The sequence below is a fragment of the Lathyrus oleraceus genome, chromosome 3 (genome assembly GCF_024323335.1).
Source record: "Lathyrus oleraceus cultivar Zhongwan6 chromosome 3, CAAS_Psat_ZW6_1.0, whole genome shotgun sequence".
Lineage (NCBI taxonomy): Eukaryota > Viridiplantae > Streptophyta > Magnoliopsida > Fabales > Fabaceae > Lathyrus > Lathyrus oleraceus.
This window is the reverse complement of record NC_066581.1, coordinates 119993485-120019271: the sequence shown is the minus strand read 5'-3', so window position 1 is coordinate 120019271 and position 25787 is coordinate 119993485. Positions and strand designations below refer to the sequence as shown.

Here is a 25787-nt window from a genome sequence, read left to right as displayed (position 1 = left end):
TTGATGGTGGTTGGCCAGATGAATTCATCTGATCAAAACTGGGTCCCCCTAGACCCTATCTCCTACAATTCTCATCATATGAAAATGATCCCAAGATAAAAGTTACTCTAAATGACATTACAAACAACTTTCATGATGAATTCTAGAGCTAATTTTGCATGGAAAGTCATTTTATATGTTGAAATATTATAGGTCATTTTGTCTAAACCCTAATTTGAAAGTCAACTTCCCAAGGCCATAACTTGCTCAATTTTTAGAGATGAAAGATTTCCAAGTTGCACAATCAAATTCAAGATGTCTACTTAAACTTTTATGTTTGGAGTGAAATCTAAATCAACTTTTATGAGCATGTGATATAAGGGTACATTATAGGTCATTTTTTACCTATACCATTGAACAAGTGATTTTCCTCAACTTCAAAAATGCATAACTCTATCATTCTAAATTCAAATGACATGAAATTGGTGAACATTTTGAAGGTATTTCAAAGGGATACAACTTTGATTAAGACACTTGTCTCATTTAAAGCTCACATGAAAAGTTAAGTAAGGTGGAACATTGAGGTATATGACTTGACACTTAGAAAAAAATTTAACATGTTGAAATTTCCAAACTTCCACCTCAAAATTCACCATAATTCAAGTTCCAAATGAAAAAGTGTCCAATATAAGAGTTGTTCCCCTTGATCTAAGCTTTCCAAAGAGTCATATTTCATCCATTTTGGACAAGGTTTGCTAGGGATGCGCATGGTCTTAACCGGTCTGCATCAAGTGGAAAGATCAAATGTTCAAAACATCATATACCATTGCTTTGCCATTCAAGCTTCATTTCAACTTCATTTCAGATACATTTGGACCAAAATGGATTGTTTCATGGGCCTGTACACGCCTATACAAGCATGTGCATGACATTGCCAAATTTGGAAGCAAATTCAAGTGTGAAAATAACAATCCCAATTGCTATAAATACAAGCCCTCTGAGCTTATTTGAAGGATCCATTGCGCGCCAACTTTGCCCCCTCTTTTCAAACCCTCACAATTCAAAGGAAAACCTGAGAATTTTCAATCTTAAAATTGAGTTTGAATCTCACTGTTTCGAGATTCAAAAACTCCAAGATCCAAAGCTTTGTTCCATTTCCAAACCACTTTTGCAAGTTCCCTGAGTGTGATCAAGCAAGGATTGAAGCAAGCAAGATTAAGTTCTGCATAACTTTGAAGGTATTTTCCAGAAATTTTCTTCTCTTCGATTCTCACTCAATTCTCATCAATTCTCTTGGATCTTTGGTTGTCTGAAGTCCTACCAATGTAGGCAAGAAGATTGAAATGCTTTAAGGTCAAATCGAAGCAACTCAGTTGTCATACCTCAAAATTCAACTCCTCATATCTTTCTATATATGTGGAGTTAGTTAAAATTGAGGTCAGATTCGTGCTATACGCCATTTTTTCTTTCAGATCATATCCTCCTTTTTCATTTATGTGATGGTGATGACTAAACCAGTCTGGCGAGGTTCGCCTGAGAAGGTGACCGGAGGTTTAGCGCCGGTGATGTGTTGGACAGGTTCTGAGCCACATGATCAATTCAAAATGTTTTAATCTCACGCGTTGGTTTTGATTACCATCCCTGTGGCGAATTGACTTAAGTCCATAGTGGAAAGCGTGTTGATGACCACTTGATCTGCCACCTCAATTAATGAGGGAGATCAAGTGGTCCACGTTTTTTTGTATTTTCTGATTTTCATTTTATTCCTTTGATTTTCATTAATTCATATTAATTTTAATATTGATCCAAAAAATATGAGACTTTCACCCAAAAAAATTAAATAAAATCCTCTTTCATATTTTGAATTAAAGTTATTTTTTGGATCATTATTAATATTTTTCATGATTTAATTGATTTTGTGAATATTTTTAATTACTTAAAAATACTTTTAAGTCTCTAAAAATTCTGAAATTTTTTCTCCAAGGTCCTTTGACCTTGTTTGACCTATGATAAATCTCATGGCCATTTCTTTGGTGTTTTGATGAGATTTTAGGAATTTGACAAATCATATTTAATATAATGCATTATTTTTAGTATTTTTTAAATTGAATAAATGCCAAATAATTGTGTTGAGCCATTTTGATTGTTTGTATGAGTTTGACTTGTGTTGCTAGGCCTTGGTCAAGGTTGATTTGACTTTGCTATGTTAAGATCATTGGATTTAGGGGATTGACGGAATGTATATTTCATCTCCCAAAATGAATGAATGATCTTAATTTGGTAAAAGTCCTTATTTATCCAATTTGAGTTTTGATCCATTCCCCTCCCTCTTCATCTTATTCCCCTTCCTTATGCATTCATATCATGGACCTATGATATCTCAATATCCTAAGGCTAGTTGATTGAAAAATCAACATAAGTATGGATGAGATTAGGTCACCTCTTTTGCATATTCTTTTTTATGTGTGGTATTTTTCATGAGCATAGTTCATTATACTATGTCTCTAATATATATTAACACCAAAATTCTATTTCTCGGTCTCAAATAGTTGTGACTTCTACATAAGTCCAACTACGATTACTTAACATAGCGCTAAATTTTAGACACAAAAGGCATAGCATTCTAGTTAGTGAGATTGTAAGTCTCCCCTCTTTCATGGTATTATGTTGAAACTTAGACTTTTTTCCTTCCTTTGGAAGATGTCTTGGTTCAAGGATCCATGCTTGTGATAAGTGGGTTGAGTGTTCTCCAAAGAATGACTTAAAAAAAAGCAAAAGCAATACTAACTTCTAACTCATTAACAACTAACATTTAATTTTAATTTATTTACTTTAATGCACTTTATTTTTAAGCCTTATTCATTTGCCATTATTCATACCATTCTAATTGTTTATGTTAAAGTTATTTTCAGTTTGTCCATTTGGACCATATTTTGTGATATATTTTGCTTGTGGATATTGTGTTTGTTTGTGTGGTCTTTGGCCATTAATGTACATAATAAGAACAAAAACTCTAAAAAACATCTTGTGTGGACTGTTGGTTTGTCTGAGACAATTGGTCTTAGAATTTAGGCATAACTCCCTATCCAAAGGACTTGGCCAATGCCAACTTTCATGTAACCAAGTGCTTGTAATCTGAAACTTCATTTGATACATCATTAAAGATCCATTTGCGTTCATCTGCAACATGATCATTGTGAAACTGTTATTTTGAACCCGTGACTTATGGCATTGTGGAATTCATCTGCTACATGGATAAATTTGAAGAAGATCATGGAATGGTTAAGCTTGGATGTGGCTATCTTTATTTGATGCCTTGCTCTTCAAGTTGATATTGTGTGCATTGTTTGTTTCTTGATTCTAATGTCCAAGGGAATTTGGGTTTCTATATGACATTCTTGTCTATTGGATTGCAATCCATTGGTCAGATCTTTTCAACTCTTAACTTTTAAATTTATGCTTAGGATTAGTCTCTTCATCTCCTCCCCATCTCTTTAATTTCAAAATCTCTCCATCCTTTTAAAAAACTTCTTTTTTTGTACTTGTCTCTTTTTTAAAACATAGACCATTTTGCAAACTAGAAACTTTGGCCTTATGCCATTGCATTTTTAAACTTCTTTTCTTAAATAAATATGTAAATAAACTTAACCATACTTGACTTAAAATTTTCAAAAGCCAAAAGGAATTAACTCATTCAAACCATTTTCTAGGTCTTTGTGCCTTTCAAACCTAATTTTTGTTAAAAGCAAAGCATCCACTTTGAAATTTGTATCACGAACTTTGAGGTTTGATCCCTCATTTTTATGTTGGTAGGTAGGCCCAAGTCCGAAGGACTTGTCAAACACAAAAATATAATTAATGAATTCTTTTCTCATCCCCCATTCTATTTGTTTGTAAACATCATTTTGTACAAAATACATATGCACACAAGAAAGGGCTCCCTAGGAGTACCTAGGACACTTTGGGTGCTAACACCTTCCCTCTGTGTAACTAACCCCCTTACCTGTAATCTCTGGTATTTTATTAGTTTTGATTTTAAAACTTCTTGTTTTATGGGTTTTGTTCATACATTTCCCTTGGAAACAATAAAAGCATGGTGGCGACTCTTGTTATTTGATGTCTTGCTTATCCATAGCTTGATGATCATGAATTTACCGCTACACATGTAAAGATCAATGGGACTCATATATGATGCTTAGAGACATTGTGGATCAAACCTTGGTTGTACTCTTAGCCATGAGGGTCTTAAACCGTAGATATGAACTTGATAAATCAAATGGGGATCATGCCCTACCTATAAAAGAGTTAGGCAAATGCAAAGACATATTTTTGGTATTTTGGTTAGTAAAATGATAATATACAAGTATGATAAAATCACATAGTGCTTGGTGATCTCTCCCAAAACAAACCCAATGAAAAAGAGGTAAGGAGGATGTTAAGGTGTGATCCCAATGCCAATGCATATGATGAAATTGCATGAGGGATCTTAGGGTCAAAATTGGGGTCTTACAGCATGTCGCACATCTGCGAGTGAACAAATCCTGCAACACAAAATTTACCAAAATGCTCTAGGTATTGCATGAACACCTTGTCTACCATCCCGACCACACACAAAATCACAAACATATTCAGATGTCCTTTAATTATGCGATATAAAACCCCAAAAAATTTCAAATGCAATGATTATCAAAGATTCATACGTTTTTCCAATCAAAACAAATAAAAGAAAAATAAAGAACAAACTTTTGAATAATAAGAAACTTTTATTGATTGAGAATTTGCCTATAAATAGGAATTTACATCAGGAGGCAATTCCTAGGAGGAGGTAATTGCAAAAAAACAAAAAAATAACAGATTAATACAAGAATGGCAATATGAAAATGGATTTCCATCAAGTTCTGATTTAGTTATAACTCTTATGACCTTGACGTTCTCATCCCTTTGCTTTCTGAAGAAAATGATTGAACTGATTCCTACCCTTCGGGGTTTCCAACTGTAGTAGCACAATGAAATCTCAGCCCAATGCAAGACATAGTCGTTCGCTTTAAATCCCTAACTATTGCCTGGATCACTGTTTCGGGTTTTCAGTCCATCGGGATAGCCTTTTTTGCCTAATCTTCCCTTTTATGTTTTCAACTTAGCGGGTGTATTTTTTATTTTCTTATCCCTAATTTTTGCCCGAACCATTTATATATATTTTTTTGTTCGCCGGGATGCCATCGACTTAGCGGGTGCTTTTATGTGATGTATTTTTTGGCTACGTCTATATTCATAGAGAGTGGAAAGTCTTCACCGTGCATGGTGGTGAGCATCATGGCTCCGCCAGGTAAAAATTTTCATATAACGTATGGCCCTTCATAATTCAGAGTCCACTTGCCCCTGAGATCATACTGAAGAAGAATAATTCTTTTTAAGACAAGGTCGCCAGCTTTGTAATTCTAAGGACGAACTTTTCCATCAAACGCCTTCTTCATCCGCTTTTGATATAACTGCCCATGGAAGATGGAAGCCATTCTTTTCTCTTCGATGAGGTTTAACTAATAAAATCTATTCTGCACCCACTCGGCCTCATCGAGTTTCACATCTGTCATCAACCTTAAGGAAGGGAATTCAACCTCGACATGCAAAAATGCCTCCATGGTATATACCAACGAAAATGGGGCTGCCCCAGTCGAGGTACGTACCGAAGTACGGTAACCATGTAAGGCGAAAGGTAGCATTTTGTGACAGTCCATGTAGGTTACAACCATCTTTTGGACTATCTTCTTTATGTTCTTATTGCCTGCCTCCACTGCCCCATTCATATTTGGGCGGTAGGGAGAGGAATTATGATGTTGAATACTGAAACTCTTGCACAACTCTGTCATCATATTGTTGTTGAGATTTGACATATTGTATGTTATTATCTTCTCAGGGATTCCATAACGATAAATGATATTCTGATTGATAAAACGTGCAACCACCTGTTTAGTCACGTTGGCATAGGAAGCAACTTCCACCCACTTGGTGAAGTAATCAATAGCCACTAAGATGAAACGGTGTCCGTTTAAAGCAGTGGGCTCAATGTTCCCGATCATATCCATACCCCATATTGTGAAGGGCTAGGGAGAAGTCAAAACATTCAAAGGCATGGGAGGAACATGCACTTTATCAGCGTAAATTTGGCACATGTGACATGATCTGGAATGAATGTGGCAGTCGGTTTCCATGGTCATCCAATAATAACCTGTTTTCATAATCTTTTTAGCCATGGCATGACCACTGGAGTGTGTTCCAAATGAACCCTCATGAATCTCCTTAATGATTATATCTTCTTCGTGTCTATCCACGCATCTGAGTAGGACAAAATCATGATTCCTTTTATACAACACATCACCACTGAAGAAAAACCTGGCATATAACTTTCTTAGTGTTATCTTATCAGGGATAGACGCATCCTTCAGGTATTCCTATTTCTCAAGGTATCTCTTGATATCATTAAACCAGGTTTTATCATCCTGCGCTTCATCATTAGTGGAGCAAAGAGCTGGCTCATCCAACCTTATAATGCTGATGGAGAGGGCTTCATTCACTCATTTAACTTTGAACATGGAATATGGTCAAATGTGATCTCCTCAAAGTATGGAATCAATTTTATCACGTTCTCTCAGTATGGAATCAGATTCGGGTGACGAGTCTCCCAATCTCCATTGATTTGGATGATAACTATAGTAGAATCCCCATAGACCTCAAGAAACATCATTCTCAAATCGATAGCTGCTTCAAACCCATAGATGAAAGCTTCATATTCGGCTATGCTATTTGTGAAGTCAAAATAGATTCTGGTAGTGAAAGGAATATGAAAACTCGTGGGAGAAGTAATGATAGCTCCCACACCATTTCCCAAGGCATTTAAAGCACCGTCAAACACGAGCGTCCATCGCGATCCTAGTTCTGGGCCTTCAGCTTGATCTGGTATGTTGTAATATTCTTTGAGAAACAAAACATCTTCATCAGGAAATTTAAATTTCATTGGCTAGTAATCCTCCACAGGCTGATAAGCCAAATAGTCAGCAACTATACTACTCTTGATCGCTTTTTGAGTTGTATACTGGATATCATATTCCGTTAAAATCATTTGCCAATGGGAAACTCTTCCCGTAAGAGCCGGATTCTCAAAAATATACTTGATCGGGTCCATCTTCGAGATCAACAAAGTAGTGTGGGTCAACATATACTATCTCAGCCGGCGAGAAGCCCACTCTAGAGCACAACAAGTTTTCTCAAGCAGTGAATATTTGATTTCACAGTTGGTAAACTTTTTACTCAGGAAGTATATTGCGTGCTCTTTTCGGCAAGACTCTTCATGTTAGCCTAATACACACCACATTGACTCGTCGAGGATAGTGAGATACATGATCAAAGGTCTTCCCTCTACTGGATGCATGAGAATCGGAGGTTCCTGCAAGTACTCTTTTATTCTTCCGAACGCTCTTTGACAATTTTCGTTCCACACCACTGCCTGATCTTTTCTCAATAGTTTAAACATCAGTTCACATGTGGCTGTTAAATTGGAGATGAATATATCAATATAATTTAACCTCCCTAAGAAACCATACACTTATCTTTCAGTTTTTGGTTCAGGCATCTCTTGAATTGCGTTTATCTTTATAGGATCAATCTCAATTGCTCACTCACTAATCAGAAAGCCAAGTAATTTACCGGATCTCACGCTGAAAGTACATTTGTTGGAATTCAGCCTCAATCTGAACTTCCTCAACCTCTCAAACAATTTCTGCAAGTTGACTAAATGTTCCTCCTCTGTATGGTATTTTGCAATCATATGATCCACATAGAACTCAATCTCCTTATGGATCATGTAATGGAATATGGTTACCATTGCGCACTTGTAAGTTTCCCCTGCGTTCTTCAAACCAAAAGGCATGACTTTGTAAAAAAGGTCCCCTAAGGTGTGATAAACATGGTCTTCTCCATGTCTTCTAGAGCCATTTTAATCTGGTTATAACCGGAGAAACCATCCATGAAACAAAATACCGAGAAATGTGCAGTGTTGTCGACTAATACATCAATATGAGGGAGCGGGAAATCATCCTTGGGACTTGCTCTATTCAAATCACGATAATCAACATACATCCGTACCTTGCCATATTTCTTAGGCATAGGAACGATGTTAGCTACCCATAGAGGATAAGAAGTAACTGCCAGGAAACCTTCATCATGTTTCTTTTGCACTTCATCTTTGATCTTTTTATACATATCTGGATGCGTCCTTCGAAGCTTCTGCTTAACAAGTGGACACTCTTCTTTCAAAGGTAGCCTATGCACCACAATATCCGTGTGAGCCCAAGCATGTCCTGATAAGACCAGGAAAATATGTCAACAAATTCTTACAATAGATCAATAAACCTTTCCTTCACACTTTCCTCTAAATAAGCCCCTACCTTGACCTCTTTTACATCTTCCTTGGATCCAAGATTCACAACCTCAATGTCTTCTTGATGCGACTGGATGACCTTTTCTTCTTGCCTTAGCAACCTTTCTAACTCTTCAGGGGGTTCACAATCTTCATCACCTTCTTCTTCATCTTGGTAGATCGGATTATCAAAGTCATAACGAGTGATAGCAGAATCGTTGTCAACAGAAATCGAGGTGGACGCGGATCTGCATTAATGATGTTTTTTATGCTTTTAGGAAGTGTGTGGTGAAAAGAAAGTATTGCCATTTTTTAAAATAAAAATAAAAATAGAAAGACAGAGATCAAAAGATTTGAATGCAAAATGTCCTTTATTTCATGATAAAAATTGAAAATGAAACATGGTGGCCCTACATGATTCACTACGCCTTGGGCAAAGCGCGGGAAATATTGCATGATAAAATAAACAAAAGAAAATTACTCTTGATTGAGTGTGACTTGGATGACATCATCTGTAGTCCAATTGTGGAGCTCTTCATCTGGACACTTGGTCGAATCCAGTTGTCAATGTCATAATCACTGTCATCATCATCATCATCACCGACATCATTGGCCTGACCATTACTGATGAATCCAGCACTTGTAAACTTCACCGACGTGAGAAGACTTGGAGCCTTGGGAGATTCAAGGGCTAAACACTCTCTAGAATGATTGAAATTGAGACCTAGCTTATCAAACTTTGGAGGAAGATCTATCACTCAACCCCAACCTTCGAGGTGACCACTCTCAACCACTGCCCTAGCATCCTTCAACAAAGACATAGAAACTGCAGGCTTTTCATCCTCAGAACAAGGAGTCTTGATCATCTGAACTGCCTCAAACGCCTGAAAATAAGTTTCATGTAATTCCCCCTCAACCTCTATATACCAAAAAGATGTCAAGTGACTCACCATGTATTCTTCCTCGCTGTAAACCATAACAATTTTACTACCAATCAGGAACTTCATTTTCTGGTGCAAGGTGGGTGTTACAGCGTCTTCCCCATGAATCCATTGGTGTCATAGCAAACAACAATATATGGGCTGTATATCCATGACAAATAATGTCGTTCCAAAAACTTATGGTCCAATTTTAACAGGCAGATCCACCTCACCAAAAACAGCTCTTCTAGATCCATCGAAAGCCCTGGCTATCAAGTCACTTGGGTGCAACTCAACTCCTGCATAGTCAATCTTGATTAGAGAAGACATGGGTAGCACATTTAAGGATGACCCAATGTCCACCAACACGTGGGATGATGTAGTCCCTTTGCATTCCATAGAAATGTGCATATCTTTATTATGATTGCACCCTTTAGGAAGGAGTTCAAAGTCTGTAAAACCCAATCCATTATCAGCTGAAATATTGGCCACAACCCATTCTAACTAGTTGACAGTGATGTTTTGCGACAAAAAAGTGGAACTCAACAATTTCATCAAGGCATTTCTATGTGCTTCGAAACACAACAACAAGGACAAGATTGAAATTTTAGACGGTGTCTGGCTCAGATGATCTATCACTTTGTAGTCATTTTTCCTGATTAATCTCAATAACTCTTCAACTTCTTGAGACAAAGAAGTTCCAGGCACTGCATTCAGAGTATTAACTTGTACAGATTCTGAATTATCACCCACCACTTGTTTACCCTTAGCTTTTTCCAAGGCATCAGCATCATCTTGAGCATGTTGTGGAGAATAAATCCTACCACTTATGGTAATTCTTCTCGTACCGGTGAAATTGTCAACATTCAAACTTGCGTCTTAATTTGGTTTATCTTCGGAAAGCCTCCCTTTATTTGTGGGAGTATACATAATGGAAATTACCGCCACTTCTTTCTCTTTAACTTTCTCATCTTTCACATGATGACACTGAATTTCACCATATTTTCGACTACGATTTCGCATGCATTTTAGTGGTTTTATTGTTATTTTGTTATGTTATTACTATGTTTCTCTTTGTTTCTGGTTTTCAGTCTAATCAGAGCCCCAATCAAGAAAAGGAGTGAAAATGAGCTAAAAAGACTAAAATTCAGCATTTTGCACTTGTGGCTCCCACTGTGGCTGGCGCCATAGGTCCAGCCATGACGTGTCACATCTCAACTTCCCTCAACTGCCACGTTCCCCACTATCTCTATCATTTTCCTTGCCTATAAATACATACTCGTTTTCATTTGTTTAATCATCCAAACTTAGAGCAGATCCAAACTCAGAGCAAACTTAGTTTCACTTACGCATATATTCAGTATTTTTAAAGTGGTAATCGTTTCGCATTGGGGTGTTACCACAATTGTGTAATCACGTCTGTGATCGAGTCTGTAATCGAGTTTGGAGCACTTTGGAAGGAAGTTAATCCTGCCGCCATTTTCATTTCCGCTTCGCATTTTATTCAACCCTCCGATTGGAGCATGTTTTTATTGCTTTGCCTTTATCTATTTTATTTTCCCGCACTGTATTTACTTTATTTATTTCTCGCACTCACTTTACTTTATTTATTTCTCGCACTCTCTTTACTTTATTTATTTCTCGCACTCGCTTTACTTTATTTATTTCTCACACTCGCTTTACTTTATTTATTTCTCGCACTCGCACTACTTTTATTTATTTCTCGCACTCGCACTACTTTTATTTACTTTCCGCACTCGCACTACTTTTATTTACTTTCCGCACTCGCACTACTTTTATTTACTTTCCGCACTCGCACTACTTTTATTTACTTTCCGCACTCGCACTACTTTTATTTACTTTCCGCACTCGCACTACTTTTATTTACTTTCCGCACTCGCACTACTTTTATTTAAATTAAAATGCACTTTTACTTTACCATGTCTAACTAAATCTATAAAGGTTAGAATGTAAGGACCGTAATTGAACCGATAATACGTACAATTGTTCGTAGAAACACTTAAGGGCTATTTTGACTTTCAACTTAAGTTTTCTCGCACTTAATTTCCGTTGGGTAAGATCGAAAGCCGTCCAACGTCTTTTTAAACTTAGTTGTTTTTAACTATTTCAAATACAGCGAAAGCACTTTGTTTAGTTCATTAGGAGTTTTTAAATTAGGAAGAAAAGTGATTTTAAAACTATTTTCGGAAGCGTTTATAAGATTAGAGTCTGGTTCGTGAGAACCTCTTTTGGTTTAGAAATCCAGGTTAAAATACTTTTCAACTTAGTCAAGATACTATATTTCTTAAAAATAGGTTTACTACTCTAACGCAATGCGCGCCTTTTTATAAGTGAGAATAAGAGGGTTTGATTAGGGAGTACAACTCGGTTCTGAATACGCGAAAGCGACAGTTCCTGTTAAATTGGTTCTTTTCAAAGTAGGAAACACTGCCCATAAGTAGTTCTATTAGCAAGTACTTGGATTATTAATTGATTATGTGAATTACATTCGAGCCTGTCTTTATTAATTGAATTAAATTTAATACTTTACTTTTCATTGCACACTCTAAAAACCCCTATTTTGATTACCTTAGATAAACACCATAACAATAGATAACGATAGATTGACACTTGGTCTCTGTGGATTCGACAATCTTTTATATTACTCTGACGCGTTCGTATACTTGCGAAAAGCACGCATCAAGTTTTTGACGCCGTTGCCGGGGACCAATTTCGTCAAATTTCGTAGCTTGTTCTTATATCGTTTAGACTTAGGTTATTACCCGCCGGTCAATGCGAAGAACTCGCAGCACCAGAAGTTTAGTATACCCTCTGGCGGAACCTGAACGTTAGGCTCGCGCACGTTTATTCTTCCATAGAATTAAGAGAGCTATGGCCGAAGATCAGAACCAAAGACCTCTTAAGGACTTCGCCCAACCATTAAACGAAGAACCTAGTTCTAGTATAGTAAACCCAACCATCCCAACTAATAATTTCGAACTTAAACCCTCCCTGTTGCAACTAGTGCAACAGAGACAATTCTCAGGTCTCGCTATTGAGAACCCAAACCAACATTTAAAAATCTTTCTCCAATTAGCAGACACTTTTAAAACCAATGGAGCTTCTCTTGAGGCAATCCGTTTAAGATTATTCCCTTTTTCTCTTAGAGATAACGCCCTATCATGGTTAGATTCCCTTCCACCCAATTCCATTACGACTTAGGATAACCTTAGAAGAGTATTCCTTTCTAGATACTTTCCCCCAAGTAAAACCGTCGTTCTTCGAAAGCATATAACTAGATTTACCCATAACCAAGGAGAATCGATGTTCGAGGCTTGGGATAGATATAAAGAGCTGTTAAGAGCATGCCCACATCATGGTTTAGAAAATTGGTTAATCATTCAGACCTTCTATAATGGACTTCAGTATAACACTAAGATGACCATTGACGCTGCCGCAGGCGGTGCGCTGATGAACAAACCTTATCCTGAAGCTAGTGCCCTCATTGAAGATATGGCTCAAAACCATCAATCATGGGGAGTCGAACGAGCGACAGTTGAGAAGAAGGAAGCCCAAGGAGGAGTACATGAACTAAGCTCTATACACATGATGCAGGCTAAAATGGACGCATTAGCTCTCAAAGTCGAGCATATATGCATAAACCCGAATACTGCAGCCGCAGTTTCGTCGGATTGTGAGATATGTGAAACCAAAGGACACCAATCTGCAGAATGCAGTCTATTAAACGAAACCCACTCTGAGCAAGTGAACTACACCCAAGGGAACCCATACTCGAATACTTATAACCCTGGATGGAGGAATCACCTGAACTTCTCCTATAAGAACAATAACCCTATCCAAAATAATGCGCCTCCGAGACAACCTGGTTACCAAGCCCCAAGATCAAATTAACCTATGCAACCTGTACCACCAAAGCCGAGCCTTGAGAATATTATGGAAAATTTTATCACTGCCCAAACCCAACAAAACAAAGAGTTCATGAACCAAAACATTCACGTTAACGAACTGATTACCCAGTTAGGAACCAAGGTTGACCAAGTAGTTACTCATACCAAGATGCCTGAAACCCAAATCTCTCAGGTAGCTTTAAACCAAGCCCCCCAAACCACACCTGGAGGACAATTCCCTAGACAACCTCAACAGAATCCACGAGGGCAAGTCAATGCCATTACCCTACAAAGAGGGAACGCTTATAATGAGCCACCAAACCCAAGACTGAGTGAACCCAAAACTTCTAAGGAATATACCGAACCCACGGACAAAGTAAAGGAACCAGAGGAATCTAAAAAATAGGAAGGTCAAGAAAACGGAGAAGAACCTAAAGATAAAACTTACGTACCACCCCCGCCATATAAACCACTTATACCATATCTGCAAAGACTCAAACAAACCCAGATTAATAACCAGTATCAAAAATTCATTAAGGTTACAGAAAAAATTCACGTAGAAATCCCTTTCGCAGAAGCCATCACCCAAATACCTTCTTACGCCAAGTTTCTCAAAGACATCCTTACCAACAAACGTAGACTTGACGATCCGAAGCCCTTGGAATGTAATTCCATTTCTGAGAATAAGTTAGCCAAAAAGTATGAAGATCTTGGAAATTTCTCCATTCCTTGTCTTTTGGGTAGTCATGTCATTGAAAAAGCTTTTCTAGACTTAGGAGCTAGTGTGAGCTTAATGCCTTTAGCAATTTGTGAGAGGTTAAACTTAGGAGAATTACAGCCCACTAAGATGTCACTTCAGTTAGCCTATAGATTTGTTAAGTATCCGATAGGCATTTTAGAAGATGTCCCTGTTAGGATAGGTCATTTATTAATCCCTACTGATTTTGTTGTGATGGACATCAAAGAGGATAATGATATACCAATCCTTCTAGGTAGACCATTCTTATCAACTGCAGGAGCCATAATAGATGTCAAGAGAGGAAAGTTGACCTTTGAGGTAGGTGACGAGAAAATAGAATTTATACTTTCGAAATTTCTTATGGCACCTGTGATGGGAGACGCATGTTATGCCTTAGATATCATTGATGAATGCGTTAGGGAATTAGAACAAGAAGAAATCATAAAAACAATTAAGTTTCCATCAACTCTCATACTGGAAGATGATGACTTTAGGAAACCCTACATCGATGATAACCTTTACGAATGTTTATCCCTTACCCCAGATCATATGCCATGCCCTACGAAACCAACCTTAGAACTTAAGGAGTTGCCTAAGAACCTGAGATATGAGTTCCTCGACGAAGAGATGAACCGTCCAGTTATAGTCAGTTCTACCTTGAGCCAAGAGGAAACAAATCAACTTTTAGATGTTTTACGAAGATACCCCTCAACCTTAGGATATAATATCTCTGACCTGAAAGGTATAAGCCCATCTATATGCATGCATCGGATTTCGCTCAAAGAAGATTCAAAACCCTCCAGAGAACATCAGAGAAGAATAAACCCTATAATGAGTGATGTTGTTAAAAAAGAAGTTCTTAAGTTACTTGAGGCAGGTATAATCTATCAGATCTCGGATAGTAAGTGGGTGAGCCCTGTGCATGTAGTACCTAAAAAGGGAGGCATCACGGTCGTGCAAAACGATAAAGGCGAACATGTAGCAAAACGGATGGAAGGAGGATGGAGGATGTGCATAGATTACAGGAAGTTAAATAAAGCAACCAGGAAGGATCATTTCCCTTTACCATTTATAGACCAGATGTTGGAGCGTCTAGCCAGACACTCTTACTTCTACTATCTAGATGGATACTCAGGATTCTTCCAAATACCTATCCACCCCGAAGATCAAGAAAAAACTACCTTTACATGCCCTTATGGAACTTTTGCCTACAGACGAATGCCATTCGGCCTCTGTAATGCCCCAGCTACTTTCCAACATTGTATAATGTCAATCTTTGCAGATTACCTAGATGGCATCATGGAAGTATTTATGGATGATTTCTCGGTTTGAGGATTCGATTTCAAAAATTGTATTGCTAACCTTGAGAAAATCCTAGAGAGATGCGTGGAGGTAAACCTCGTGCTAAACTGGGAAAAGTGTCATTTCATGGTAACCGAAGGAGTCGTTTTAGGACATCTAGTTTCTGAAAAAGGTATAGAGGTAGATAAGGCTAAGATAGAAGTTATAGAGAACCTAAAACCGCCCAAAACTATCAGAGAAGTCCGAAGTTTTCTTGGACACGCTGGATTCTACCGGCGTTTTATCAAGGACTTCTCCAAAATAACTAAACCTTTAACTGGCCTTTTAATGAAAGATGTTGAATTCATTTTCAATGAAAAATGTAATGAAACATTTAATCTTTTAAAGCAAGCTTTAATATCAGCACCTATTATGAAACCCCTTGATTGGTCAGAACCTTTTGAGATAATGTGCGACGCTAGTGATTATGCCGTTGGAGCCGTTCTAGGATAAAGGAAAGATAAAAAATTACATGCAATTTATTATGCTAGTAGGACCCTAGACGCTGCCCAACTTAACTACGCAACAACTGAAAAGGAATTACTCGTTGTAGTCTTCGCTATAGACAAATTTAGATCTTATCTAGTAGGAGCCAAAATTATAGTTTACACCGATCATGCTGCCATTCGTTACCTATTAAGTAAAAAAGATGCCAAGCCCAGGTTACTCCGATGGATTATGTTACTACAAGGGTTTGATTTAGATATAAGAGATAAAAAAGGAACTGAAAATGTAGTAGCTGATCACCTTTCTAGGCTAGAACATCTAAAACCAGACTTAGTACCCATAAATGATGATTTTGCCCTATGATAGAATGATAGCTAGACTAGAAACCATTGAACACGATAGCCTAGGCCCTCATGAGCACTTCCCAAAATCCTTAGCAGTAAGTAACGTGCCATGGTATACAGACTTTGTTAATTACCTAGCTGCTGATATCGTACCCCCTGATTTTGACTACCACCGCAAGAAGAAGTTCTTCAACGATGTGAGAAACTTTTATTGGGACGAACCGCTCCTTTTCAAAAGGGGTAAAGATGGCCTTTTTCTCCGTTGCGTTCCAGAAGAGGAGGTAAAAAGTATAATTGAGCATTCTCACTCTGCATCCTATGATGGACATGCGAGCACCTCTAAGACATACGCCAAGATTCTTCAAGCTGGCCTATTGTAGCCTACCATGTGGCGTGATGTCCATGCTTGCATTGTCAAATATGATAGATGCCAACACACTAGAAACATTTCAAGGCGTGACGAAATGCCTCTAAAAAACATTCAGGAAGTAGAACTCTTCGACGTTTGGGGTATAGATTTCATGGGACCTTTCCCACCATCCTTAGGAAATAGGTATATTTTAGTATTTGTGGACTACGTGTCTAAGTGGATTGAAGCCATAGCTGCACCCACAAACGATATTAGGGTGGTGATCAAGCTATTTAAAAACTATATATTCCCTAGATTTGGAACTCCTCGTTTAGTCATAAGTGATGGAGGATCGCACTTCATATCAAGAATATTTGATAAGCTTTTAAGAAAATATGGAGTTAGGCATAGAGTAGCAACACCATACCACCCATAGACTAGTGGCCAAGTAGAAGTATCCAATAGGGAGATAAAACAAATCCTAGAAAAAACCGTTTCTATCTCTAGATGAGACTGGTCTCAGAAGCTTCAAGAAGCATTATGGGCCTACCGAACCGCTTTCAAAACCCCTATAGGAACAACTCCCTACCAACTAGTCTATGGAAAATCTTATCACTTACCTTTCGAATTAGAGCATAAGGCCTATTGGGCCATTAAAACTTTGAATTTAGACTACCGGACCGCTGGTGAAAAGCGTATCCTTGACATTCACAAACTAGAAGAACTTAGGCAATCCGCCTATGAGAATGCAAAAATATACAAAGAGAGAACAAAAGCCTGGCACGACAAAAGAATAGTAAAGAAAGATTTCAATATAGGCGACCTTGTTCGCCTGTTTAACTCTAAGTTATGACTTTTCCCTGGGAAGCTGCGCTCGAGATGGACTGGCCCTTTCAAAGTATCCAAGATTCTGAGATCCGGAGTTATAGAAATCAAGAACGAAACCTGTAGCCCATTCATTGTAAATGGACAAATACTGAAGCTCTACGAAGGAGGAGACATTCCAACAGACTACTCAAGCCACACTCTAATTGATCCACCGATTCCTACTACTACAGGTGTATAAATTCCGATCGTCAAGCTAATGACGTTAAGCAAACGCTGCTTGGGAGGCAACCCATGGTTTTTTATTTTGTTTTACTTTTTTGCATTTATTTATTTTATTTTATTTTATTTTTAATCATATTTTCACCGAGACTAAATATTTGAAATGTTTGTATTTTCAAGATCCCTTTTCCTAACTTTTACAGGATGTAGGACTTCGACGATATGCACGTAGCCTATAGGGATTATGCCCAGAGAGAGTGCTACATAGCTCTTTACCAACGCCCTATGTCGCCCACGCGCTATCCAGATCAGCACTGCATGGAAGCCCTGGGTATTGAGCCGAGTATCCAATTTCTTAGCCACCAGCTCCATTGGGACGAGTTCGCTGACGACCTGAGCAACACCTACAGGAACTTGACATTGGAGTTCCTTAGTTCATTCGATTATGACCCTTACCCTGGACCGGATGGGTATGCTGCTTTCAGACTTTTTGGGATTGAGTACTCCTTCATCCAGAAGGAGTTCGGTGACCTATTAGGCTTCCAGACCACCCCTGACGCTATCCCTGAGACACCGATGGGATACTTTCTGGGTAAAGAAGTGGAAAAGTTATGGAGTGACATATCCGGTGGAGGGAGTCAGGATCCTTCTACGCAGTTGTCCCAGGCTATACACAACCCTGTTTTTAGATACTTCCAGATGATATTGGCACACTCCTTCTTGGGAAGACTAGATGATGAGACGTTACTGAGTGAGGAGGAGATATTCCTATTGTTTTGTGCATCCCAGTCTCGCCCCGTGGCATGTGGGAACTTTCTATTGTGTGGCCTCAACAGTGTTTCCAGATCGTCTGAAGGAGTCATTCATGTAGGAGGAATCATCACACAGATCGCCATCGCTTTAGGTCTATCCCGCAAGCTGTTACATCTCAAGACCTACTATGGGTATACTACCATGGATATCGACTTTTGCTTGACCAGAGGGTTGATAAGGAGATCCTCCTTCAACACAAGACAGTTCAGATTGTTGGTCGATAGCGAGGCGATTCATTATTTTACACTGCCTGATCCTATGATGACTAGTGTTCATGACCCATCTAACTGGAGTTATGCTTTGGAGGGCCAGGGAGAGACTATCGAGAAGCTGAGGTCCCAACCTATTGTTGAGTATACCCCTACACCTCCTTCACCCAGGATCATTGTATTCTCTAACAATTTATCATTGCAGACCCCATACATCCGCACCCAGATTGCAGAGTGTCGTAGAGAGATTGCCGAGCTTAGGCAGGAGGTAGCTGACCTTACCTTACAGATGGGAGTATCCGATCTCACGCACGCTACCGAAGCTGACTGTTTATACCAAGAGATCGCAGAGCTTCGCAAGGAGATAGCCATGCTTCGTGGATCTACTCAGGCAACGAACCCCCTACTATTTGATTTTACCATCTCATTTTATTTTGTCTCATTTATGCTTATATTTTTCGCATTTACCTAACTTATTTTATATCATTGCATTTGAGATATTTTCTTAACTATGTCAGCACATTGATATTTCCACATCTATATATATATATATATATATATATATATATATATATATATATATATATATATATATATATATGTTTTATGTTTGTTTATTATATTTTTATTTTTATTATAGTTTAATTATATTAATTATTTATTTATTAGTCTAATGTTTGAATTTTATTTTTATAAAATTATGCAAACCTTATGTCACTAGGAAAATACAATGCAAACGTTATCCGGACCCCCCAACCAAAAAGAGAACGAGAAGCCCAAGCCAAATGACCAAAATCCGGCCCAGCCGAATTTAGCCTTGTGGCGCCCGCCATAGAAGTTGTGGTGCCCGCCACAGCGTCTGTATAAGCTCGGGGCAGACTCCCATTTTTCACCATTTTCATACTTTCAAACCTTCAAAACCCATTTTTCCACCTTACAAAAACACCCTTGAACCCCACAAAAGCTCCCAGATTTCTCATCTTCAAACCATACAAACCATTTTCCCAACTCCCATTTTCATTTTCATCCGTCGAATTTCATAAAAATCTCAACTTTATACAAACCCATCTTCATCTTCTTCATCACATTGCAAGAGCTAAATAATGGACTTCATTGGATTTATTCTTCGAGAAGGGAAACCGGGAGATAGGCAAAGGAAGATTATCGAAAGATTGCAAAATCGGGAAATCCTCCCGACAAGGTCTGTGGATGAAAATTGTCTTTACACTTTGGGTATCTACCATAGCATTTTTTTATTTATTAGATAATTTAGGCTTGCATACTATATTTTCAAACAAAGAACCTACCTTTGAGAGATTGACAATCGAATTTTTAAGTTCTTTAATTTATATTGTCAATCCTAATACTGCTAGCATAGTTGGTACTGTCAGATTTTGAATGTTTGCAATTGAGTACGAATTCAGTACCGACGAACTAGCAGGCCTGTTAGGAATTCCTTATGGGGAAGGTGCTATTTGTGAGGCCCCTTTGGATTCAGATTGGTCGGTCAAGGTATTTTCCTTCTGGCAGAAATTGTCAAACACTTCAATAAATTCTTTTAAAGGAATTCTTGCCTCGACCATCCATAACCCGGCCATCATAATTTTTAGATATTTGTTGGCATGTACTATTTTTGGCCGGGAGAATCCAAACAAGGTCAATGCTCGAGAGCTTCTATTTTTGCAAGGAAGCCTTACAAATAGAAGAATTAATTCGGTCCCGTTTATGCTCGCTCATATGGCTTTAACTCTTAATAAAGTGGGACCTATAGTTTTCGGAGGACTCATTACGTCTATTGCTCGGGCGCTTAACCTGAACAATGAGATAGCTACCCTAGATCCCTTACCTCCTTGCACAATCAACCTAAAATTTCTGAGAGATATGAAATTGTGCCGATTGAGGAGAGAAGGAGGTTATGTGCTTATGGTTCATGGTATAGCTATCCCATCTGTTGTCTTACCGTGCACTAGACGTACTGATGTACGTAATGAAAGGAATTGGACCTGTGTTTTAGATGCTCCACCTGTTTTGCGTCCACTTCCTCCTAATGTTCCTGATGAGGAGGGACACGACACTGATGAAGAATATGATCAGCGAGAGCGATCTCCCGTACCTCATGTGTCCCCCATCACCCATCACCACCATACACCGCACCATCTTCTTCTTTTGCAGGTTCTGCCCCTGGCTTTTATATTACAAAAGAGATGTGGCGTGACCACATGGCTAGAGAGCAAAGGCGTGATGGCCTACTCTCTACCATTCAGCAACAACTGGCGGATAACATGAGCTTCATGCAAGAATCAAAGCGGAGGACAGATAGATCCAATGAGACTGTTGTACACTCCTTGCTTAAGATCACAAATGAGCAAGCCCGTCAGCAGCACTACCACCGTCAACATACTGCACTCATAGAAGCCACTCAGGGTTCCATTTTGGGTAACCTTCGAGAGGTGAGGACCGCTCAGGATGCCTTACCGGCTAGGATGGATCAGAGAGACCGTCATCCTAGCCGATCCCGTCGTCCACCTCAGGATGGCGAAGGCACCAGTGGTCAGCAGTAGGATGTCAGGTGACTCTCCCCTTATCTTATTTCGAAACATTGGAGACAATGTTCGATTTAAGTGTGGGAGGAGACTTTATCACTTTCTATTTTTCTTTGTTGTTTTTAGTTAGTTTGTTTATTTTTATTGCTTTTTAGTTGTTTATTTTATTTCATTTTGCTTTTAGTTTGAGTGTTTTAGATAATGCATGAGTCTGACGAGTCACCAGTATAATGTATCTTTAGTACAGTCTAATCTTCCCATTCCTTTAGCCCTACCGAATTTTTTTTTGCAAAAGAAAACAGTGATATTCTGAAAGGTTTTGGGTTTTAAAGACGGGTTTGAGTAAGGATGCGGTGACTTGGGAGAACTTTTTGAAACATCAGTATTGTTTTAGCACCGTAGACTTCATGAATATAGGAATCACTCCCAAAACCCCATATATGCCTTAATCATCATTTCACTATAAGTCCTCAGTAGTTTATTCCAGCAGTCAGCTTCGGCCTACGCATCCTCTACGTAGGGGGCCGATGAACATAAGTGAATGATCTAGTGAAATGAATAAAAGAAAAGAAAAAGGCAACCCCGGTATAGGTGACCCTCACAAAGTCATTTAAACCAAAAAGTTGTAAAAAAATTCTACAAAAAGAAAAAAAAAAAAAACTCACCCGCTGTTAGTTGGTTCAGAGGTATCTGGCGCTGAACTCGGTAGGGAGGATTACGATCTGAACCCCCACAACTGCAGTTGGGTCAAATAAAAGGGTTTACACAAATTTATGTGCCAGGAACCCCATGTTTGGATCATAATCACTAACAAGTCACTCTGCTATGAAGCATGTACGGACAACGGGCTTAATATGATTGCGCCTGAATGAAAAGAACACAAAAAGAGATGAAGAGGCAGGCCTAGGTATTGTGGGATAATATGGGTTGGTTAATATAGGAATGGAGTTTATGCCTGTGTTTGCGGATAAGTGTCGTCATGATACCCTTAGTTCACTCAATATGTACCTATCACTGTATCCCGACTTGAATTTTGAAACCTTTTTAGCCCGAAGCGCTCGTTGACACCAGTTTTTCTTCTATGAACTTTTTAGTGTTTTGCTTGAGGACAAGCAAGGGTTTAAGTGTGGGAGAATTTGATGACACTGAATTTCACCATATTTTCGACTCCGATTTCGCATGCATTTTAGTGGTTTTATTGTTATTTTGTTATGTTATTACTATGTTTCTCTTTGTTTTCAGGTTTTCAGTCTAATCAGAGCCGCGATCGAGAAAAGGAGTGAAAATAAGCTAAAAAGACTAAAATTCAGCATTTTGCACTTGTGGCTCCCACTGTGGCTGGCGCCATAGGTCCAGCCATGATGTGTCACATCTCAACTTCCCTCAACTGCCACGTTCCCCACTATCTCCATCATTTTCCTTGCCTATAAATACAGACTCGTTTTCATTTGTTTAATCATCCAAACTTAGAGCAGATCTAAACTCAGAGCAAACTTAGTTTCCCTTAGGCATATATTCAGTATTTTTAAAGTGGTAATCGCTTCGCATTGGGGTGTTACCACAATTGTGTAATCAAGTCTGTGATCGAGTTTGTAATCGAGTTTGGAGCACTTTGGAAGGAAGTTAATCCTGCCGCAATTTTCATTTCCGCTTCGCATTTTATTCAACCCTCCGATTGGAGCAGGTTTTTATTGCTTTGCCTTTATCTATTTTATTATCCCGCGCCGTCTTTACTTTATTTATTTCTCGCACTCGCTTTACTTTATTTATTTCTCGCACTCGCTTTACTTAATTTATTTCTCGCACTCGCTTTACTTTATTTATTTCTCGCACTTGCTTTACTTTATTTATTTCTCGCACTCGCACTACTTTTATTTATTTCTCGCACTCGCACTATTTTTATTTACTTTCCGCACTCGCACTACTTTTATTTACTTTCCGCACTCGCACTACTTTTATTTACTTTCCTCACTCGCACTACTTTTATTTACTTTCCGTACTCGCACTACTTTTATTTAAATTAAAATGCACCTTTACTTTACCATGTCTAACTAAATCTATAAAGGTTAGAATGTAAAGACCGTAATTGAACCGATAATCCGTACAATTGTTCGTAGAAACACTTAAGGGCTATTTTGACTTTCAACTTAAGTTTTCCCGCACTTAATTTTTGTTGGGTAATATCGAAAGTCGTCCAACGTCTTTTTCAACTTAGTTGCTTTAAACTATTTCAAATACAGCGAAAGCGCTTTGTTTAGTTCATTAGGAATTTTTAACTTAGGAAGAAAAGTGATTTTAAAACTATTTTCGGACGCGTTTATAAGTTTAGAGTCTGGTTCGTGAGAACCTCTTTTGGTTAAGAAATCCAGGTTAAAATACTTTTCAACTTAGTCAAGATACTATATTTCTTAAAAATAGGTTTACTACTCTAATGCAATGCGTGCCTTTTTATAAGTGACAATAAGAGGGTTTGATTAGGGAGTACAACTCGGTTCTGAATACGCGAAAGCGACAGTTCCTGTTAAATTGGTTCTTTTCAAAGTAGGAAACACTGCCCATAAGTAGTTCTATTAGCAAGTACTTGGATTATTAATTGATTATGTGAATTATATTCGAGCATGTCTTTATTAATTGAATTGAATTTAATACTTTACTTTTCATTGCACACTCTAAAAACCCCTATTTTGATTACCTTAAATAAACACCATAACAATAGATAACGATAGATTGACACTTTGTCTCTGTGGATTCGACAATCTTTTATATTACTCTGACGCGTTCGTATACTTGCGAAAAGCACGCATCAAGTTTTTGGCGCCGTTGTCGGGGACCAATTTCGTCAAATTTCGTATCCTGTAGTTAAATCGTTTGACTGAGGTTATTACCCGCTGGTCAATGCGAAGAACTCACAGCACCGGAAGTTTAGTATACCCTCTGGCGGAACCTGAACGTTACGCTCGCGCACGTTTATTCTTCCATAGAATTAAGAGAGTTATGGCCGAATATCAAAACCAAAGACCTCTTAAGGACTTCCCCCAACCATCCAACGAAGAACCTAGTTCTAGTATAGTAAACCCAACCATCCCAGCTAATAATTTCGAACTTAAACCCTCCCTATTGCAACTAGTGCAACAGAGACAATTCCCAAGTCTCGCTACTAAGAACCCAAACCAACATTTAAAAATCTTTCTCCAATTAGCAGACACTTTTAAAACCAATGGAGCTTCTCCTGAGGCAATCCGTTTAAGATTATTCCCTTTTTCCCTCAGAGATAAAGCCCTATCATGGTTAGATTCCCTTCCACCCAATTCCATTACGACATGGGATAACCTTAGAAGAGTATTCCTTGCTAGATACTTTCCCCCAACTAAAACCGCCATTCTTCGAAACCATATAACTAGATTTACCCAGAACCAAGGAGAATCGTTATTCGAGGCTTAGGATAGATATAAAGAGCTGTTAAGAGCATGCCCACATCATGGTTTAGAAAATTGGTTAATCATTCAGACCTTCTATAATGGACTTCAGTATAACACTAAGATGACCATCGACGCTGCCGCAGGCGGTGCGCTGATGAACAAACCTTATCCTGAAGTTAGTGCCCTCATTGAAGATATGGCTCAAAACCATCAATCATGGGGAGTCGAACGAGCGATAGTTGAGAAGAAGGAAGCTCAAGGAGGAGTACATGAACTAAGATCTATAGACATGATGCAAGCTAAAATGGAGGCATTAGCCCTCAAAGTAGAGCATATGTGCATAAACCCTAATACTGCAGCCGCAGTTTCGTCGGATTGTGAGATATGTGTAACCAAAGGACACCAATCTGCAGAATGCAGTCTATTAAACGAAACCCACTTTGAGCAAGTGAACTACACCCAAGGGAACCCATACTCGAATACTTATAACCCTGGATGGAGGAATCACCCGAACTTCTCCTATAAGAACAATAACCCTATCCAAAATAATGCACCTCCGAGACAACCTGGTTACCAAGCCCCAAGATCAAATTAACCTATGCAACCTGTACCACCAAAGCCGAGCCTTGAGAAAATTATGGAAAATTTTATCACTGCTCAAACCCAACAAAACAAAGAGTTCATGAACCAAAACATTCACGTTAACGAACTGATTACCCAGTTAGGAACCAAGGTTGACCAAATAGTTACTCATACCAAGATGCTTGAAACCCAGATCTCTCAGGTAGCTTTAAACCAAGCCCCCCAAACCACACCTGGATGACAGTTCCCTAGACAACCTCAACAGAATCCGCGAGGGCAAGCCAATGCCATTACCCTACGAAGTGGGAACGCTTATAATGAGCCACCAAACCCAAGACTGAGTGAACCCAAAACTTCTAAGGAATATACCGAACCCACGGACAAAGTAAAGGAACCAGAGGAATCTGAAAAATAGGAAGGTCAAGAAAAAGGAGAAAAACCTAAAGATAAAACTTACGTACCACCCCCGCCTTATAAACCACCTATACCATATCCGCAAAGACTCAAACAAACCCAGATCAATAACCAGTATAAAAAATTCATTAAGGTTATAGAAAAACTTTACTTAGAAATCCCTTTCACAGAAGCCATCACCCAAATACCTTCTTACGCCAAGTTTCTCAAAGACATCCTTACCAACAAACGTAGACTTGACGATCCGAAGCCCTTGGAATGTAATTCCATTTCCGAGAATAAGTTAGCCAAAAAGGATGAAGATCCTGGAAATTTCTCCA

The 25787-nt window shown here is 38.6% G+C and overlaps 2 non-coding genes across 2 annotated transcripts; both read right to left on the bottom strand.

Moving 5' to 3' along the window:
• Positions 1 to 12588: 12588 nt before the first annotated feature.
• Positions 12589 to 12695, bottom strand: LOC127134104 (small nucleolar RNA R71). Its single transcript, XR_007807874.1, has one exon. It is a non-coding gene; the product is annotated as a small nucleolar RNA R71 (small nucleolar RNA).
• An 11735-nt stretch (positions 12696 to 24430) lies between these two features.
• LOC127133395 (small nucleolar RNA R71) lies at positions 24431 to 24537 on the bottom strand. The gene has a single exon (XR_007807374.1). It is a non-coding gene; the product is annotated as a small nucleolar RNA R71 (small nucleolar RNA).
• Positions 24538 to 25787: the final 1250 nt, after the last annotated feature.